Source organism: Pinus tabuliformis, chromosome 1_2 (assembly GCF_031772625.1).
Source record: "Pinus tabuliformis cultivar Carrire ecotype Pingquan chromosome 1_2, CPIR1, whole genome shotgun sequence".
Taxonomy (NCBI): domain Eukaryota; kingdom Viridiplantae; phylum Streptophyta; class Pinopsida; order Pinales; family Pinaceae; genus Pinus; species Pinus tabuliformis.
Window position 1 is genome coordinate 934,261,373 of NC_142298.1, and position 21,519 is coordinate 934,282,891.

Genomic DNA, 21,519 nt, shown 5'->3' on the forward strand with positions numbered 1-21,519 from the left:
AAGTTTCATTTATCAAATTAATTAAAAATTCGTAATAATCATAGTAATTATGGAAGGGTCATTGTTGTTGTTAAAGTTTATCATTTTGAACTCTCACTTTTAAGGGTTTCTAAGTTGAAGACGGATCTGACATTTCTAAAGATGTAGAGACTCATCTCTTCATCCCTTTTTAATGAAGGGTCTATTCATTGCTCTCTATTTAAGCTAGTGTCATGATCTAACTCTTCATGTTGTAGTGACTGGTTCAAAAAGCATCTCTTCTATATGATTACTGCCTAATTTTTTTTTATTAATTATTCAATATGAATCACAAAAACATGAATTCAGAACTTTTTAACTAATGAAATTAAAGTTGTAATAGTAAAATTATTATTATAATATTGTAAATAATTATTATAAAGATTACAAATTTATTATTTTTATTATAATGGATATAGAAGATAAGCAACATCTCCAATTTTGTGGTCTCTTCTACATGGGATTTAGTTTTGCCAAAACCTCTTGAAAATGTGATTTTTGTTGGCGATTGAATACAGTAAACAGGTTCATCCTTTAAACTAAAGCAAAATCTATGTATTGGTGGTGACATTGCCCCATGTTCTCAACGCGTTGAAAACACATTGAATGCGTTGAAAATACACCTGCAACTTTATACTTGGAAAGAGGAAAGTGGATTACTGAACTCCATCATGCATGTCCTGTTTGTTTTCTTGCTGCCGATTTTCTTCAAGCAAAGTACAAGGCTTTATGAGTAGGACAGAGACGACTAAGCAAAATGGTCGTGAATGTCATCTCATTTTATTTATAATAATTAAACATCTATTCCTAAGTACTTCCTCATCCTAATCCCAGTCCAGTGCAGGGCTAATCCCGATTATTTATTTATAATAATTCAGTGCAGTGCTAATCCCAATTACTTCCTCATCATCCTGTTTCCTGACAGCTACAATCTGTATTGCCTTCTCGGTATCTTGCCCAAAAGCCTCAGTGGGTTCCCTCTTATATCGGTAGCAATAAGAGACGAAGAAGAAGAAAATGAAGTTCAAGAAATTAAGAACAGCTAAGAATGCATAATAATAATCCAGACGTGATGCATTCAGATTACTAAGAATCCACCCCTTGTGGCCCCTTCGTCCCGTGATATTACTCACAATCGTCAGCAGAAAACTACCCATGAAAGAACCCACTCCCAGAGAACTCGTGTACAGTGAAGTTCCGAGGCTCTGCATACTTTCTGGTGCTTGGTCGTAAAAGAATTCTATTTTCCCGATATCTAGCAACGCGTCTGCTGTGCCCATTAGTGCAAATTGTGGAATCAACGTGTATATGCTGCGAGGCACAATTGCCTTGCTGTTATTTTGAAGCCCGTGATCTCTAATCACATCCAATCGTTTAATTTCTGTGCCAATTGCTATGACCATCACAAGAATCTGGATCACCATGCCTGCTCCCATTCTCTGCAGAGATGTTATGCCCTTGGGATTTCCTGTGAATCTTCGGAAAACGGGGACCAATATTCTGTCATAGACCACCGTTGTTATTAGCATTGATAGCGTGAGGATAGCCGAAGTGCTCGCTGCTGGGATTTCGAAGCTCCTGGAATTACCCAGATGCCTGTCTAGTGTCGCGGCCTGTTTCACAAACAGTGTGCCTACCAGCGTTACCATCGTGCTGGGTATGATGTTAGCCAACCAGACGGGTAGAAGCCGTATCATAAGCTTCGTTTCTTCTACTTCAGTCACAGTGCAGACCTTGGAGCTGGATGGGTCTTCTGCAGTTTTAATGGCTGCCTTGTCTAAGCACCTGTAATCACAAATAGCTTAAATTTTAATGACATCCTGTAATCACAAATAGCTTAAATTTTAATGACATCGAATAAGAACCGTAGGGTAGAAAATAAGTACAGGCGTACCACCAAGCCGTTAAAAAACACTAATCACAAATAGCTTAAATTTTAATGACATCGAATAAGAACTGTAGAGTAGAATATGAGTACACGTACTGCCAAGGAAACAAATACAAAGATATACATTACTTATGAGAAACGGGTGGGGCCAAATTGTTTGATTTGCTCATTAAATATGGTCAATTTTTTTTTTTAACTGTCATGATTTTTGGTTGAAATTGTGAAAATGGGAGGGGAGGTGTGAAAATCTGCAAATTTGATTGGTGATTGGTGAGTTTGTTTTGAAATTTCAACCCTACCTACCATATAAACGGTTGAAAATCAGTTATTAAATAATAAAATGTTTTTAGTAGAAAGTGAATTATTAAATGATAAAAGGCACTTGTTATTCATGATAATTATATATAATTATATAAGAATATTAATTAATTATTTTTTCTTATATTTATATTTCATTATTAATAAAACAAGTGGACAAATGAATTTTGATGTGATTATCGCTATAAAATATGTTCAAAAACTTCATATGAATCACAGAAACTTTAATTCAATAAATAAATTATTATTAATTTTAAGTTTATATGCATTTAATTTTAAATTGTATTTTTTATTTGTAAAGATAATTTGAATGTGCACACAATCCTCACACCACAAATAATGACCTCCTAAAATTTTAATTTTACTTTTCCAAAAAATTTACATCAAAATAAAATAAAATCTCATAAATATAAAATAAAAAAACAATAACAAATAAATATATTTAAATAAAAAATTATATATAAAAATGATACAACTTATTAATTTAAAAAAAAAAATTCCAAAAAAATAGAATATAAAAAGTAAATATTATATCCTTAAATATTATTAAAATTAAACTTGTAACAAGATTACAAACAAATAAACTACTATATTCATAATGATATTATCATGAATATATAAAATTATTTATATAAAAAATTACTTAAAAATTTTATTAATATTTTATAAATATAAAAATAATTTAGAGATTATTTACATTTATCTTCCTCCACATAATAATAATAATATTAATATAGTTTAAAAAATTAATTTTATATTTAATATAGACAATTAATAGGTTTAATGGTTAAGAGTAAGCATTTCCTCTTAAAAAGTCATAGGTTCAAAACGAGAAAGGCAAAGGATGTATGCTTTAGTAAACTTAACAATCAAATCATTGCTGATTTAACGGTAACTTTAAAATTAGATAATAATAATAATATCTTTATATAAATTCATTGATCATTTTAAATAATATATATTAAATATTAATATAGAGAAAATTAAAACTCAATGAGTAATACTTACAAAACATGACAATATTTAATAGAGAATACAACATAACATTACTTTATACATGATTTAACTTTTGTCTATTAATAATTATATAGATAAATGTCTTTAGGATTAATCACATCATTAAGATTTGGTCAACTTTTCGAACTAAATCCTAATAATAGATTAATCGAAAAGACATTTACCTACAATATATAGATCACAAAAATTTTAGATCTAACATAATAATTATTATATATATTCTTTTTAAAAGATAATCACTGCTATATATAAAAAAATAAACAAAATCAAACTAAAAATATTTTAATATATATAGAGATAGATATATTTTATAATTTACCAATATTCTATTCTGTTCTCTCACTTCAATTCGAAATGCTAATTTTATTCGAGGATAGTTGTACTTGTAAGAGTGATTCGAGTCACATGAACTGACCTTAGTGCCCGAGTATGAGTATGAGCAATAGGGTATCTTCCTTTAGCAGCATATTCTGAGGAGTCCACTTCGAAAAGCTGAGAGGGATCTGAAGGAGCTTGGAGCTTCCAGTTGTGAAGTACTCTGACAATTACCCTGCCCATTCGCTGAAGAGGGCTCCCAGCTCGGACCTTATGTCTGTAAAAGGGAGTTCCAAACAAAAAGAGAACGAATGACATGACCAGCGCTGCTGTGATGGTTCCATAGCTGACACCCCAACTGATCTTGTCTTCGATGTATATCAGAAATGTTTTACCAAGCAGAGTTCCCAGGAATATGGTGAACATCCACCAATTGAAAAATGAGTTCTTCTGCCTCTTTTCCTGGGGATTGAAATCATCAAACTGATCCGCCCCGAAAGTGGAGATGTTGGACTTCGTTCCTCCAGCACCGATCGCCAGAAGATATAATCCAGAATAGAAAATACCAGTCTGAAGACTTGACACATTCTCGCAGCCTTTGTTGGAAGAGCAAGCAGGGGATCTCAGAGATGGCAGAGACACGGCCAACGTGAGAATCGCCATACCCTGCACAAAATCAAATCAAAATCATAGTGTAAGTTCACTCAATTTCGAAATCAGATTTATCTAAAAGAATTATTTTTATTTCTATGGTAGATTTTGAGAATATTATATCAAATCAAAAATCAAAATCATAGTGTAAGTTCACTCAATTTTGAAATCAGATTTATTTAAAAGAATTATTTTTATTTCGATTGTAGATTTTGAGAATATTGTATCAAATCAAAATCATAGTGTAAGTTCACTCAATTTTGAAACCAGATTTATCCAGAAGAATAATATTTTTATTTCGATTGTAGATTTTGAGAATATTATAGAATTTGTATATCTTTATCTAATTTACTTATTCTATTAAAAAATATTTTTTATTTAATTATAGATTTTGAAAATTATCCTTATCTCTATAACTTTACAAAAATTGAAAATATTCTTAAATTTTAAAAAAGCTAGTTCAAACACTTGATGTGACTGTATTTGAATAATGCAGGATTTTAATGACATCATATGGTTGATCAGCTAAATGAAATATGCTCTAAGTTTAGATACATCTATGCCTCCTTCTTCTGGTAAGAATATATGAAAATACATTTCATGGTTGCATACGCATTCAAACGAAATTGTACCATCCAAATTCTCCACACAAGGACCCCAGCAATCCCCTAGCATATGTGCTTTAATTGGTGATCTGTGATTCGAATCCGATAAGATGACAAAAAAAAAAGGTTCAAATATACTATCTAACTTAAAACAAAAAAATATTCAACTTTCAACTCAAAGTTGCAGCACAGCTATCCACAATCTATAAAGTTCATAAAAATATTCCTTGATAGAGAAGGCTGTCTTGTCCTGCTGCTTTGTTTAGAGTAGGAGTTTCGGGATTCTACACTTTTGTGTGGACCATAAAAAACCAACACCATAAAAAAGCAACACCTAGATGATGGTTAAATCTTCTAGAGTAGAAAACAATTTATATTTCAATTTGGAAAAGTAAAGTTGATTTTTCCAATTGACAGGAGATTGATGTAAATAATATGTTTTAATTTCGTAGCTGTAGAATGCAGATCTCATTGAAATTCTCTTATATTTAGAAAAGACAAACCTATAATATATCTTGCAAATCATATGACATATTTTGGATTATATGTTTCATCAGATTTTATTGAAATTCTCTTCTATGCAGAAAAGAATTTAATTCATAATATATGTTGCAAATCATAAGATATATTTTGGATTATATGTTTTATCAGATTTTATTCTATTATATGTTGAAAATAATTAAATTTATAATATATCTTGCAAATCATATGATATCTTTATCAGATTTTATTGAAATTCTCTCTCATATGTACATGTAGAAAAGAAATAAATTTATAATATATCTTGCAAACCATAAAATATATTTTGGATTGTAAATCATATGATATATATATATATATATATATATATATATATATATATATATAGGAATGTAAATCATATGATATATTTTTGGATTATATGTTTCATCAGATTTTATGAATATTTCAGAGTTTAGAATTTAATTATTTTTATTTGATAGTATATTTTATAAATATATCAGATTTTGACAAACTAAAACTAAAATATATCTTGTAAAACATATGATACATTTTAGATTACCTATAATTTAAATAATCCATCAAATTTCATGAATATTTGAGAATTTAAAATTACATTTTAAATTATCTATACATTAAATAATCCATCAGATATAAATTAAATAGTCTATCAGATTTCAGGAATATTTCAGAATTTAAAATTAATTTGTTTTTAATTGTAATTACAAATTTACTAATATTTCAGAATTTAACGAACGAAATTATATTTCAACCATATTTCAGAAATTAACTTCTCTAATAAAATAAAACAATTAACCTTTTATAAATAAAATTACAAAATATTTCCAAAATCTACAATAAAATTAATGAATTCACTTAATAAAAACAGCAGCCATTAGTGAAAGCCATGTGAGGGAAGGACTGAGAAGAGATTCTTACCACTACATAGACAGCTGAGAAGACTATGAAGGTCCAGTAGCGCCCCCAGTGAGTATCGGCAATGTAAGCTCCCAGCATGGGCATAATCCACATAGTACCGACCCAGTTATTGACATTTCTGGAAGCAGAAACAGTGCTCTCGTGCAGGTTGGTTGTGAGATAAATCACTAAATTAGCCCAAATTCCCCAAATGCCAATCGTTCACAAAACTCATAACCTGTTGATTGAAAAATATGGATCAAACTTGGGAAAACGTGCATGTGTAAAACAAAAATACCTGCGCACAGATTAAAGAGGCGATTACATACCAACGATGAATGAACAGGCTTTCAGCCCTCCAGTTTTTCCACTTACAGCAGGCCTCCCTTTCAAATCGACCGACCCGTCCAATGTGATCTCGTTTTCTCCTATTTCTTTGGACTTCATCTTACCGACTTGATCTGCAGCCACTGTGACTAATCGGGAGAGGAATAGAACAGCAGATGTTCCCAGCCCCCTCCAAAAAAATTGAGAATTTCTGGCCAATTTCTTCCAGACGCAACTTCACAAGCTGTCTGATATCTTAATGAATCATTTGAGATTTTGTATTCCATGCTCTGAAATATATAGAGAAACTTGGACAAAGATGCGTTCGAGCAGAATAATGTCCACTTCGTTAGTGACTATGACACGCTGCGCTGGGGCGCTTAGGTCGTGATGACCCTCGCAGTACTGAGATTTTCGGATAGAAATTCACGTGTCACGACTGTGATAAAGGCAAGGATTGATTTGATGTGGTGGAAATATTTAAGTGAAAATGTTGGAATTTTGGTAGAATTTTGTCAAAAGCTGCAACTTTTTTAGTTGGTCGAAATTTTGTGGCAATATTTATATTGAAAACATGGAATTTAGATCGAAGTTATCGTTAAATTTATAATATTTCGATGAAATTGTGTGGAAATATTTTTAAGTGGGGATATTTAAATAAAAAAAAAGGTATTTAGATACATTAGTGGGATTAGTTGGTGATGGACTTGTTTTCATATTGTTTGTGTCCTCCCTCTTACAATAGGGACGTGTGGGTGAAGCTTCCAGAGATTTGAATACCGATTGGACCACTGCAAATGGATTCCAAACAGCGAAACTCAGGAGGCCGGAGTTGGTGATGGGACTTGCTTTCATATTGCTTGTATCCTCCCTCCTACACTACGAGCATATGGGTGACGCCTCAAGATTTGAATACCCGTGGGATATTTAGATAAAACTCAAAGGAATATCTATATATAAAAAAAAAGGAATTTAGGTAGAATTTTGTTAAAAGTAATTTTATTGATAAAAAAAATTATCTTGAGAAAAGTCTTTAGGTAGAAATCACATAAAAGAAAAGTTTGGAACCAATCATGTGGTTGCTCTCTATTTAAACCTTTGTCATAGGCTCTTTTTTCTAATCCTCATGATGAACCACAATGGTTGGTTCTAAAAGCGTTGGCCAAAAATTTCTCTTATATAATTTATACCAAAAACTTTTCTTAATTCATTATAGATCACAGAAACTTCAATAAAAAAAACTTTATCACTAAATTTTATTTTTAAAATTTAAAATTATTTAAATGTAAATATTAATTTTAGAAAATAAAATATTTTAATAATAATTCTACATTTTCATTATTACATAATGTAACTTAAAATATGACATTATGACTAAAAATACATAATTATGGGATTATAACTAAAAGATGTTATGTGATTAAAAGATATATCATTATGACTAAAAAGTTTTATTATTATGTGATTATCTTTATTGCTTTAATAAAACGATAATCAAAAGATATATCATTATGACTAAAAAGTCTTTTTCTTATCATGTGATTATCTTTATTGCTATAATAAAACGATAATTATTATATGATTAACTTTATTATTATAATAAGAAGTTTAGATATTTAATTTATAATCTATTATAAAATAAATACATTTAAATTTTTAAAATTTGGTTATAATTTAAAAAAAAAATTATGTGATTAATTTTATTATTATAATGAAACCATAATCATTATAATTGACTTTTTTATTATAGTACGAAGTTTATATATTTATTTTATAATTTATTATAAAATAAATAAATATATTTATAATTGTAAATTTTTAAAATATAATTATAATTTTTTTTAAATAATAATTTTAATTTAATTTCAATAAATATTAACCTTTATCATTTTTATTAATAATTATTAACCTAAATTTTTTAAAAAATAAATCATTATTTTATTTTATTATTTATTAATTAAATTATATTAATTATACTATTATAACTAACTAGAATATATGAACCAAATATACTATGTTAGCATATTTACAGAGTAGTAAAATTGTTTTACCTTTAGTATTTGTCTTGAATTAGGTATATAATTTTTGTTATATTGTAATATTATGTTCTTTAAATTATGTTTTTAAATGAATAAATAAATTGAAGTGATTATTATTTAAAATGGGTGGTTAAATCTAATTTACTTTTTAGTTTAGCTATTTTTATTTTCTTTTATAATGTAATTTTTGTTATTTAAATTGTGTTTTTAATTGAACAAATTAATTATTTAAAATATATATCTAGAATAGTCATATTTAATTTATATTAGTTTTTTTTAAGTAATATAATTTTTTGTCTTTATTTTGATTTTTTATTACTAAATTGTATTTTTAAATGAATAAAGATATTGAATAGATTAATCATCTAAAATATTTGTAACTTAGTCAAAATTATTTTATTTTCAATATTTTTTTTTTAATTAGGTAATATAATTTGTGTCTATATCATATTTATTATTATTATTTAATTTTTTTTCAATGAATAAATGATGATGATTAACATCCATTAAGACCAATATGGTTTATTGGACTTTAAGAAAGAGATTAATGAAGAATCTTTAATATTTTATTTCTATGATAAAAAATAAGGGAGAGAACCATTCCTGGATCACAATAGTTTTTTTGACTTACAAGTCAAGAAAGTTGGTAGTGTGAAAAATGATTTGGAAATGAGAACGGATGTGAGTAAGAGCTCGGAAATCCAAGAGAAAATGTTTTTCATCTAACCCCCTAGTGTGGCAAAGGTGACAAATTCTTCACTTCAAAGCCCATGAGAATCAGTTCTTATCTCTGCAATGTTCAATTTCTTCTTAGGAGTGGTAAAGACAAAAATATAATTCTAGTTACCAAGAATGGGTTGGATCACCTCTTTATAATACAATGACTTCATTTTTCCCTCTAACTCTTTATCAAAAAATTTAGGACATTATTTTTAGTATTTCCTTTGAATTTGATAATACTATTATAAATCAAAAATATAATTATGGTTATCAAGTATGGGTTGGATCACCTCCTTATAATACAATGACTTCATTTTTCCCTCTAACTCCGTATCAAAAAATTTAGGACTTTATTTTTAGCATTTTGGTTTGAATTTGATAATACTATTATAGATCCATCTTTACCACGGATTTATCAACCTCCCAAAGGGATCAAATTTCTTGATATGCAAAATTCTAGAGTACAAAACTTGAAAAGGGGTTTGCACCTCAAGAGATTTAATCACTTTGGGCACTTGATAAAGATCTTTTTCTCTCTCATCATCATTTTTTTTGTAAGCTTGGCACTACCTTTCTATTAATCATAGTAATGCATGTTACAAAATATATGTTAGATGGCCTCAACGTGCGTCATAAGCCATCCAAAACATAAACATCCAAAACATAAACAGTTTGAGTATGTCCATCCAAGCTTTATAAGCTACCATGTCTATCACCCATCTATATTTACTACTGACAATGTAAACAATTTAAATGCTCTATCAGACCAGATCATAAAAACAAAAAACATCAGAAACTTTCAGAAATATCATGACTTCCTGCTAATCAATCATTAGATAGCTTCCCCGTGGTCAATCATCAAACAATGCTACCTAGGTAGACTATGCTACCTAAGCAGGGTCCTTTGCACTCAACCCTGGCATTTCATCTCTCATCATCATTTAAATTACATCTTTGAATGCATAAATGGATAACCAAAAAATACACCTAGACCAAAATGTAAAATAGAAAGACTATTGAAATGTTTTAAAATATTTTAGCAATAATAATTAAAAAAAATAGTTGCTTTATATAGTATATACATATATGCATAGTTGACATTGAAATATTTTACTTAATATGGACATTGACATATTTTATTTATAAACCACGTTGTCCTTATTAAAATATTATAAGTTTATTAATATATTTTTAAAGACATGTCAACATTATTTAACCTTGAATAGTGAAATAATTTTTTCATGACCTATATTAAATATTTTTATTATTAATAATATTTTTTTGAATCAAACATATCAATTTTATATTAAAACTTGAATGAATGACACATCTTCTCAAGAAATTCATCACCCAAGTTCAATTCCCTACTAATGATATGATAATGAGAAATACAGTTGTAATAGCTACATGATTATGATTGTGTTGTATTGACCATCATTCTTGCCCTCTAGTTGAGAGATAGGATGACTTAAGTAGAGTTGATATAAAATATAGTTTTCTAAATATTTTATATATTTTTTTAAAGTGAAATTGAAATATTTTTATCACATCTCTTTTATATGAGTTGTAATATTAACTATTAAAAATGAATCTAGCTAGCACAATAACCAAAAACATATATTCAATTAGGTTTTTATTATAGCAAACATTATTTTTTAATTTGAAGTATTCTTTTTTAAGAACATGTGTCATCTTCAAATTGAACACTAACAAAAGGAGTCGTCTAACAAGGCTAAGGAATTAAGCTAAGGAATTGCCAGTACGGCCAAAAGTGGCCAAAATCCGGGCAAAAAAAAATAAAAAAATCTTGTAGAAGCAGTGTTTGAATCGTGTTTTTGATGGTGGAAATAGATTCAGCACCATCAAAAACGTCTAGGACAGCTAAAATTTTGAAGTTTAACAACTATAACATGGATTTACAAAAATCCCCAAAAGTGGCCGAATCAGCGCAAAAAAAATCAAAAAATCTGGTAGAAGCAGTGTTTGAATCATGTTTTTGATGGTGGAAATAGATTTAGCAACATCACAAACATCTAGGACAGTTAAATTTTGAAATTTAACAACTATAACTTGGATTTACAAAAATCCTTGCCAGATTTTCTCTAAATATAACCTGAATTTCCATAACTTTCCAAACAACTCCTCAGCCACACATCATCCTTATATTATACTATAAAATGTGTATCTCAATGCAATAATATAATTTTGTTTATATTACAATTTTTATATTATTACTTAAATTGTATTTTTAAATGAATAAAATAGATTGAATATAACAGTTTGATAATGCATACGGCATAATGGAAATTTGTAATTTTAACAAGATAGTCATAAGACATAATTGAAATTTGTAATTTTAACCAATTTTTATAGATTTTCCAACTACATAATTAAAACTTATAAATTTTCCAAAGAAATTGACAAAGTAAAAAATAATACCAAAAACAGAACTTATCACCAATTTTTTTTTAACCAAAAACGAAACTTAAAGCAGTCAAACTATGAAGGGATGGATTCCATGGAGAAGCTTCTCCTCTCAGGCCCCTGGACCAGCGAAAAGGTGGAGCACTATTTTTCACTGTAAGGGGCTCTGTTTTCCCATTCAGATGACCCTATTCTGACCTTGAGAGACCTTTCGGAACCCTGAGAGACGTTCCCGTACAGACTCTGTAGGGTAATGACTTTTCAGTACACACCATTAAATTATGGTCCAATTAAAACTTGTAATTTTAACCAACCCTTATAAATTTTCCAAAGAAATTGACAAAGTAAAAATAATACCAAAAACAGAACTTATCACCAATTTTTTCTTAACCAAAAACGAAACTTAAAGCAGTCAAACTATGAAGGGATGGATTCTATGGAGAAGCTTCTCCTCTCAGGCCCCTGGACCAGCGAAAAGGTGGAGCACTACTTTTCACTGTAAGGGGCTCTGTTTTGCCCATTCAGATAACCCTATTCTGACCTTGAGAGACCTTTCCGAACCCTGAGAGGCGTTCCCGTACAGACCCTGTAGGGTAATAACTTTTTAGTACACACCATTAAATTATGGTCCATCATTTTTAACATTGAAATATTATTGGAAAAGGCACCTTTCAGGGAGTAACACTTATCGTTAAAATGGATTTCAAGTTTTTTTGAGATAACCTAAGCGAAAAAACGAAAAAAAATCAACGACTAGATAAAGTTTCATAGTGACTCCATGATAATCCCGGACATTTCGGGCCCGAAGATGTTCGAGTTTTGTCTCTTGTTTACTGGTTGATATGCGGGACTGAAGAGGTGTCTCTCCTGTTAATCATGCGGCAATGAATAGACGTGAACTCTGTCGATTGGATAATTCAACTTTTGTAGAATTCCCATCCACATTATTTTCGTGGGAGTTAGTTGAAGAACCGTACACATATTTTACTTGCCTTCCAATGTTTAATCCTCGCCATACAATTAGAATCGAATTTCTTTTAATCCTCGCCATACATTTACAGTCGATTTTCCTCGATCAGTCTGGAAGGACCCTGAACTCAAAATGAGGGCGTTCATTTCATTTCACAGTTCTCTCAATCATGCTGATGTGGATCTCCATAAACCCTAGTGACCTTCATGATTGCTTGATGGGATGTAATTTTAATATGGTAAGCGTTAATATTAGTACAAAAATCTGCACTAATTCTATTATGGGAGATCTGTAGACCTACTTACTCTTTTCAAAGTCTACGCATTTACAATTTGGCAGTCATCTCACGTACCTGTATTGTCAAAGTTTTAAGATTATCAAGATACTGTTAAACTAATCATATTATGGGAGGACAGATACAGTTCGGTGTTAGGTTAAAGCTGTGTCGGTATACTGTTTTCAAAGTCTGCCCAACATTATGATATGGTGGGCTGCTCACACCGAAAGAGAGTCAAAGTTTAAAATTGTGCATGATTTTCTTTTAAAGTATATCTATATAGTGGACAAAGCTTAAAATTGTGCATGATTTTCTTTTAAAGTATGTCTATATAGTGGACATTTTGATTTTTTAATTTTTCTGTGGAGAAAATAACTCTGATTTCACCCCCACCACCCCAAAATAATCCAATCCAATTGTATTCGCTGATTTTTATATGTTACCATTAATGTGATTTTATTTTAAACTTTAAAAACATGTTATATAAAAGAGACTATATATATGGAATTATTTATTTTTTTAAATCAAACTATATTTTTTTTTAGATTTTATGCTTATGTGATTTATGATATATTGTCTAGATTTTTTGGAAAAATCATATTGAGAATAAAGTTTTTAATCCAAATCTAGGTCCATCTTGGTCATGATGTGAACCTAGATTTAGATTCAAAAAACTTTGTTCTCAATATGATTTTTCCAAAAAATATTAATAATATATATATATATTTTTTAATATATTATATTATTATATTAAATTTATTTTATTTTATATTCTTTACTTCATAACATTTATAATTCATAAAAAAAAATCTTTCACATATAAAATAAAAAACATTTTAATATAATTAAAAAAACTAATTATAATTATATTAATTCAAAAAATAAATAAAAGGAAATTTAATAAATATTCATTAATATATAGTAATATATATCGTAATAAAATTTTATTTTTAGGAAAAAGAATTCATATCATATAAATTTTAACCTATGAAATATTAAGTATTTATTTTTTAAAAATTAAAAAAATAATCATCTTAATATTCATTTATACTAATTATGAATATTTCAAAAAATTAATATATTTTTAAATTGTTTTTTTCAAATAAAATATCATTCTCATATTCTTGTCTCATTATTAAGATTCTTATTTTATGTAATATTTTTAAACTAATTATTTTAAGTAAATATGATTCCCATATTAATAAAAAAGAGCAAAAATAATTATATTTTCTAATGAATTTATTTATTATTGTGTATGGGTGCTTCCACTCCCTTTTAAATGAGAGTAAATTAAGAAAATTTTATTTAAATATCAAGTAACTAATTTTAATAATTTAAAAGAAAATTATCCATTCAATATTTATATATACTATTTAATAATATTATCTCATTCATAATATTATTAATCTTGTTACCATTTTACTTAAATAAAATACAATTTTCATTTTTCATATTATAATCTTATTAGTGATATGAAAAGAATTGTTATTTCAGGTTGTATTTTCATTTTTTTTAAATATATGATCTTAACATTTTAAAGAAATTATAAGAGAGTGATGTTTCTATTAATATAAAAAAACTAACTCATCATGATTTTTTATTGTTCTTGGCGGCTTCCATTCCCTCATGAGTGTTAGTTAGTGAGTGCATATGTGTCAATTCAATTAGATATTACTATCTTATTTAGTGTTTTATTTTGTGAGTGGGGTGTGTGTTAGAGAGAATGATATTATGGTAGGTGCATATACATAATAATACACAATAAAAGGATTCAATGTAAAAGTAACTATCGGATAAATATATTAAACATATTATATGTGGGTTGGTAAGTTTATTGTTTAATTTTTCTTATTAAGATATATTATTGTGCAAATAGGTATTAATTAAAAAATAATCAAATCTACAAATTAAATAATATATATGAATGAAACAGAAATAAAATACACATATTATATTATATGGATTATGTACGTATATTTATATTGTATAAATATATTTATAAAAATTAACATTTATTATATGAATAAATCTCTAAAATAAAAATTATAAAAATTTAATACTTTTTATATGTATATATAGACACACACTTACCACACTTACCTTTATGAAAGAAAAAATGAAATAATCTATTTTTACATTATAATTAAGATTTAATATCTTTGTCCAGTGATATGAATTCTCCGTCATAACAATAATCAATTATGTAATAAAGAGGATTTATCCCATTATCTACAAGTTGACTTTCAAGTAGAAAGAAAGAAATCTGTGGATAGTAATATCCTATAGTCTCTCAAAACTTGAAAGATAACTTAATGATAATGGAAACAATGATGAGTAGTCTGACTTCACAACTGAAATGACAATGAATATAATAATGGAAAATGTGAATTTGCGATTCAGATGTGGCATGAAAGCAATTGCTTGAAAAATGCAATAACGGTGGAAATAATGATGGAAAATATGAATCTGCATGTTATCCATATAGGAAGAAAGAAAATGCAGTGATAATGGGAATAATCATGAAGAATGTGAATTTAAAACATAGGAAAAACCTCAAGGTGAATTTAATTTGGTCGTGTTATGTTCTGGATCTGGAGTTTATGCACTACAGAGAACGAAGCAAATTCCAAGCACATAACAAGTTTATTGGTCAATCCTCGCTTGCTATTTTAATGGGATTATGCATGTATAGTTAGAACAATTAACATAACATCTTAGATAATTTGTGTTAAATTGCTTTTCAGCTATATTTCAAATTTAACGGTCAGATTACAATGAATATAATATTTTATTATTATTTTATAATAATATTTTCGAATAAAAAGTTTACAATATCTGTAAGCAAATTCCAGTGACATTTCTGTTATCACACAAGTTTATTGTTCAATGATTGTTATATATATAATTTTATGTTAGTATTTTAAAAAAAAAATTACATTTCAAATTTTAATGGTTAAATTGTAATAGATTTAATAAATGTTTATTATTTTATAATACTGTTTTTAATAAAACTTAGTAGTATTATTATTTAAAGAAAATTATAATATTTGTATAGAAGTCCAAAATATATCATTTAGTTATAAATAGGATATTTATAGTTTTTTTTTTAAATTATTAGGAAAAGGAAAATCTATACTAAATGAAATATATTTAAATTAGGATATTTATAGTTTTTTTAAGATTATTAGGAAAAGGAAAATCTATACTAAATGAAATATATTTAAATTAGTTTTGCAATTGTTGATCATGCTTATAATCTTTTAGTTTTGTATATATTTCAATGTGTTGTCATTAAATTTTATAAACTTTATAAGTAATTTTGTTTTATATGGTTTTAAGTAAATTTAATGTGAACATTACAAAGCTTAATAAAGAAAGTGAAGGCATAATAAAACAACGACCATTTAAAGTGGGCCAAATTATATATAAGAAGATTTTTAAGTATTGTTTACAAACTAATTATTATTGATGAGAAGAAAATGTGAGAAGTGGACTTTGAGACAGCACCATAAAGAGCGATACAGGTACTTTAAATAATATATGTTTGTAGTTATTGATTTTGATATTGATCTAATTATTTATTTTGAAATGATTATAATTTGTTATGTGTAATGTTTTAACATTGGTATACTTTTGTATTAATTTGTTAAACATTGATAAACTTAATTGACCTTATCTTATCTTATTTATAGGCATAAATAGATGGAAGCAAATTAAAAATTACATATTTTTAATTTCAATTATGAAGATTTTTTGTAAGTTTATAGAAATATTTATATATAATGTTAATATATTAATGTAACATATGATATTATTAATTATGATTCTCTTTAATTACGTATAGTTAAATGAGTAATGAGTAAAGTCATAAGCCATTTAAAAAGTAATTCGAGTATGTCCTAAAGATTGAATACAAAACAATACTGGAATACTTACATCCCATACCTAAGATAATTAATCATTGCTTATTTGCTTCTTCATTTTTTAATATATGGAGTTGGAATTATTTGTTCATGGCTTGAAATATATTAGATTCTTCTACCTTGATGATATGGGGATAATTTAAGGGATCAAGGGTTATTAAAAAATGTTTAATTTACATATTTTTAATAACATCTTTAAAAGAATGTTTTCTTTCCCCCCATGACGTGATGTGAATTTAAGTAATGGGGATGTAGCCTACCCTCAAATGCATATACATGCAGTTCTCTAATTGGCAATTGCTATTAATGCAGGTCTCAAAAAGGGTTCATATCTGTTGGTTGTGGTTTGAGTGGAGGCGAGGGTTGGTCCTCAACTTCTTGTTGCATGTATTTTGTTTTAGATGTGATAGTGGGGAGCTTTGTGTTCAGGTTTGTACCTATAATTGAGGCAGTGAGATGTGAACTTCATGGCCTGCAAGGGTGGTGGAGGAAGCAAGAGATTTCCCTTGGAATTCGGGTCTAAGCATTGTCGCTTGGAACCTAGATTTTTGGTGGGCTAGTGAGGGTGTCAATTGCTACTCGCAACAAAAAGATTCATGTTTTTTTCTTCTTCGTTTGTCTATTTTGTTTATCTGTAGCTTTCTTTCAAGGTCTAAAGGGCTAGGTTTAGTGTCGCTATGTCGTGTGCTCCTATTTCAGTCTGTGGATAGGGGTTGGGGTGGTTTGGTAGCCTGTATGCGTATATTGTTTCATGGATTTTTGGTACTGTTAATGTTTGGGTAGTTGGGTATTACTTGGGTTATAGAATTTTGGAATAATTGCATGAATTTTATTGAAAGGTTAGCAGGGATCTTATGGGTCAATTATCATGAATGTTTGTGAGTCTTAGGCATTCATGGTTCTATGTTATGTCTATGTTTATACTTTTATTTAATGGTGTTGGGAGTGGGTCCTCCATAGGGGTTGTTTTTGCCTCCATTATCCATGTTGGTGCCTATGTCGAGTCTGAGGTTCGTGAATTGAGTTTTGTGGATGATATAGTTGGTTGGGGTCTTGGTCCTATAGTAGGTGTGTCTAGTTATTTCTCTTGTTTCTTTGCAGGAAGAGAAATTTATAGTGGGTTCTCCAGGTGTAGCCCCTCGAGTCTTATCTATGTTGCCAAGACAACGAATGAGGTGTAGAATGGGCGGCAAGGATGGGGGGTTGGTAGTGCTACTTAGGGGAAAAGATGAGCAAGACTCTTCGCTCACAACTCGGTTGCCACCTACTTAAATGTTGTTCCACTAGATACAAGGAAGAAAATTCACAAACTAGAAAATCAAGTGGGGGTTGAGAGACAATCCCATTTTGATTTTGAAATCATGGATGACATGTTTTCATGGGTTCCAAACTCGGGGCAAACCAGGGGAAGGAAGAAGTAATATTTGAATTCTATGGCTTTGCGTTAGCAAATGAAGATATGGTCTTGAAAGATAAGGAAGTGGAGCAGTATAAAGTATTTTCCACCTTCGAAGACATTAAAAGGATGATTAGAAATCAACACTTTTTCCTTGACATGATTGACTCTCGCCTAACACATGTGGAGGGACATATTTCCAGTGGATCACATAGTGGGGATATGTTGGATCCACAGGGTTCAAGTGTGAGGGCTCCTACAACAATCTCCTCTTCGGAAAATGATTAGTGATTCAGCTAGCTCACTTTGCAGTATGAGGCCTTTTGTGTTTGACTTTAGCCTGGTCATTAGGGAATTTTTCTTTACTGACGGTCTTACCTTTTATTTGTATACTTTCCAATCCTCTCATATTGTTATGTGTCTTATTGTTTAAGAGTTAGCTATGGTGTTTATGTTGGCTTAGTTTTGTTGGTATATTTGTCAATTATGGAGCTTTGATGTGGGTTAGATGAATGGGTGCCATCCATGGCATATAATTGTCTATGTCAACTTCTTTGTTTTAGTTGGTATGGGGATTTCTATTCCTTGTTTCATCATGAGCAGTGTTTCGAGGAGGATTAAATTCCTTAGGGAGAAATTTAGAAAAACATGTATCTCTGATTTTTGTTGAAGAATAGAGCTAGTGTCAGTCTTCATAATTTTATTTGAGTCGTGTATTTGTCTAGATAAATAAAAGGAAATTATTTATAAGAAAAGTAAATTTTATTGACTTATTAAAGCATGGGTTTCATGCTTGGGTCAATTGTCAATAGGTCAAAACACCCATTGAGTGCTCTAGGATTATTTTGTCGAGTCAAAGTCAAATTTTTATGTAAGAGACCCTTCTTAGGCTTCATTGTGTCAAAGAAAGAAAAAATGTTTTATTAAGTGCTAATCCTCCTCCATAAAGTTGGTCTCTTCAATAAGACAAGTCGGCCTCTCCAACAAGTCTAGCCGGCCTCAAGACTCATCCACTTTCCTAAAAACAAATATATAATAGCATTCGACCTTGTGAATCTAGACTGAAGTATTCATATTTGAGATGAAATCTTTAACAAAATGGAAGTTCGTTATAGAAGGACGTCTCTTGCCACTACAAGATCGAAGTGTCTTGCCATTACAGGACCAAAAACTCTTGCCGTTACAAGACCGAAGTTACTTATCATTATAGGAATGAAGTTACTTGTTATTACAGGATCGAAGTTACTTGTCCTTACAGGACCAAAGTCTCTTGCCATTACAAGACCAAAGTATCTTTCATTGCAAGACCGAAGTATCTTACCCTTATAGACCGAAATTGAAGGACTAAAGTTATTTATGGTAGCAAGAACAGAAGGTACATGAATAATGGAGGTTGAAAATCGTAAAAAATTATTTCATCTATACTTATGAAGGAATGAAGTATTGGATGGTTTACTTCTTGAAGAGCTGACTTGATGGATGGAGAATGTTCTTAGTCTAAAGGGTCTTGGTTATCTCATCTTGATTTACTAGTGGAAGAGTTGGACTGGGTTTTTCCCTAGATGAGTGCCTACATCTTGTGTTCCTCTTTTTGTGTCCATGATCTTCATTTTTTTTGGCATTTTTCTTGATGATGGGAAGAACAATAATATAATAATATCATAAGAGCCTTATCATTGCCCTAGATTTCACAACATGGTATCAGATCTTGGTTCATTTATTTATCGATAGGAAGCAGATCACAAGGGCTACAAGCCTTGGCAAAGAAACCTGGTCATTTAGGACCGATCTCCATGAAAGAAGGAAATATAAAATCCAAGCACCTCAATTATAGTGACTAGGCCACAGACAAGGAAGGATCTAAATTATGTGTCATCGTCAAACTTTTGTGTCATACTTCATCTAACTCTGTTGATCAGACTCCAGTGATTTTCCAATTATGTGTGATTACCTTCTCTAGCATAGAAGGGCATACAACTACAATTATCAGAAATTGTCTTAGAAACCTAATTGGTTGAAGACATTATAGGCCTTGTTGAAGAATTGTTCTAAGCATAAGTTTTATTGAAGGAAGACTGAGACTCATTCTTCATACCTGTGTATGAAAAGAACCAAAAATCCTAACTTCATTAAAGAGGTCTTATAGGCCTAATTGAAAGACTGCAACCACCTTGGAAAAAGGAAGATGAGATCTCCTCTAGTTCTAGATCTAATATATTCAGAAGCAACCATCACAGTCATAAAAAAAACAAAAAAAAACCTTTGCATATAAATTTACTCTAAGCAAAATTGTTTGATGGGAAAATCACTTGTCAATCTTGGAGACAATTTTCACAGACCTATACAAGTGGAATAAAACCACAAAGAAGTGATAATTCTATACATACATGTAGTAAGATGAATTTGAAAGATCCAATGTTCAAGCCTAGACAACAAAACAATGAGCCGGCATGTGGAGCCTCTTCATTTAACATAGAAAGCATTCAACATGTCTTCGTTCTACTATAAAAATGTTGGTTCCCTATAATACTAGTGATTACCCCATTACTATTGTAGTTATACCCCTTATTTATATTGTTGTGCCCCTATTACCCCCATATTGTTATTTCTGTGCCCCATAGAATCCCTCTATTGTTATTTTTGTGGCTTTATATTATTATTGTTAGGTCGGCTGGATTATATTGTGACTCCCTAGACTCCTATATATAGAAAGGAGGTTTTGTCATTTGTATCATCCAAGAATTGTTCATTTATGCAATGTAAAGGAGGTTGCCCCCTCGAAGAGGCTGAATTCTAAGGCGTGGATCTCTCTTTTCTATCTTTTTGTGAGCTGGTTTCATAACATTTGGTATCAGAGCTTTGGATTCTAGGGTTTCGCTGCTCCAAACAGGTCATCATGGCATTTTCGGTATAACTTTTTTTCTGTGACGTTTCAGAAGTCGTAAAAAAAACCCATTTGAGAAGAATTGGCGTTGAACCTCGGGTCCGAATTTCAGAGCTTTTCTCGCGATAGTTTCGGAGATATGATCTGAGGAAGTTGGTCTTTTTGCAGACTCCTGAAATACATTCAAAACAGGTGACCTGGGGAAAATCGTCATAACTCTCTCTCTAAGGATCGGATTGAAATTTCGTAAAAAGGTACAGAAAGAGGACGGACTGTAGTTTCTTGTGTGTGTGTTTCAGATTCAAAGGTTGAAACAGTGACTCGTGGCACGTCGTACAAGTTCGCTCTA

General features: G+C 29.6%; 1 pseudogene across 1 annotated transcript; it reads right to left on the reverse strand.

Moving 5' to 3' along the window:
* Positions 1–352: 352 nt before the first annotated feature.
* LOC149209010 (protein NRT1/ PTR FAMILY 5.2-like) lies at positions 353–6,837 on the reverse strand (annotated as a pseudogene). The gene is made up of 4 exons (XR_016252816.1): positions 6,540–6,837; positions 6,232–6,448; positions 3,657–4,222; positions 353–1,803 (listed from the first exon to the last, which is right to left on the reverse strand). The product of XR_016252816.1 is annotated as a protein NRT1/ PTR FAMILY 5.2-like (transcript).
* Between the last annotated feature and the right edge of the window lie 14,682 nt (positions 6,838–21,519).